Genomic DNA, 1,058 nt, shown 5'->3' with positions numbered 1-1,058 from the left:
ACAAAATTTATTCAAAACATAAATATTTCAAGTTCATCCCATCCTCGGGTCTTCTTCAGCATGTGTGACAAACGAAATATAAGTTGGATAGTATTACAAAAATCATGATAAAATATTGCTTAGATAATAGTCATTTTAATACCAGATGACAAAATGTGCCACTCTTAAGATAAATTTGTCATTTTATCCTCGAACCCACGACCTCCAGGTATCTAGCCTGATGTCTTAATTAACTGATAAATCCTACGTACTGAGTATTCGGTATACGATAACACGTAAGGTAGGGCAAAACATCATATCACTCTATATAGCATTTGCAGTACCTGCTGCTACTAGGGGATCGGATTCATCATAACTAGTCACCAAGCGCAAGCTCGGTGGTCTAGTGGTTAAGACATCAGGCTAGATACCTGAAGGTCATGGGTTCGATTCCCACCCGAATCACTTGTGAATTTTTTTCGCTAGTATTTGGGACGTACACGTCAGGTAAGGCAAACTATCACTCCTATGGTATTTTCCTGCTGCAAACTCACAATTCGTAATACCTAATCATTCTGTTTATACAGACGACCCAGATTAGGCCTCACAGCGGTTGCGGTTGTATGCGGTGTCTCGTTTACAATTACTGCGTCGCTAACGGGCTATTGGGGACTTAAGGCTGGCTTGAATGATGGGTAAGATTCATTTACCGTATGTATTTGCGATAAGTACTATTTTTTTAGAATAATTTACCAACCACGTTTAATTTTGATAAAATGTTAATACAGAACTGACCATACTATTCGAAGCGAATCAATTCATTATACATGTATGCAAGTAAGATAATTTCAATTTAATTGAAACAAATATCTTATATTCCTAACCCTAAATCTAACCCTAACTATTCTATTGTCTCTGAAAATAAAGGTTTTACAATAACCGAAGCGTAGAGGATACAGACGCTAGGATCTCTTACAAACCCTACACCCGCATGTCAACTTTCCTCGTCGGTATTTTAACAGGATATGTCATGTTTGCATACGAAAGCCGTAGGCCGAAAATTCCAAAGGTTACAACAT

General features: G+C 37.6%; 1 non-coding gene across 1 annotated transcript; it reads left to right on the top strand.

Moving 5' to 3' along the window:
* The first annotated feature begins 371 nt into the window (after positions 1-371).
* Trnas-aga lies at positions 372-444 on the top strand. The gene has a single exon. It is a non-coding gene; the product is annotated as a tRNA-Ser (tRNA).
* The last annotated feature ends 614 nt before the right edge of the window (positions 445-1,058 follow it).

This window comes from Anneissia japonica, unplaced genomic scaffold, assembly GCF_011630105.1.
Source record: "Anneissia japonica isolate Jap-2015-1 unplaced genomic scaffold, ASM1163010v1 scaffold208001_len1058_cov72_single, whole genome shotgun sequence".
In the NCBI taxonomy this organism is placed as follows: domain Eukaryota; kingdom Metazoa; phylum Echinodermata; class Crinoidea; order Comatulida; family Comatulidae; genus Anneissia; species Anneissia japonica.
This window is presented reverse-complemented; position numbering and strand designations above follow the sequence as displayed.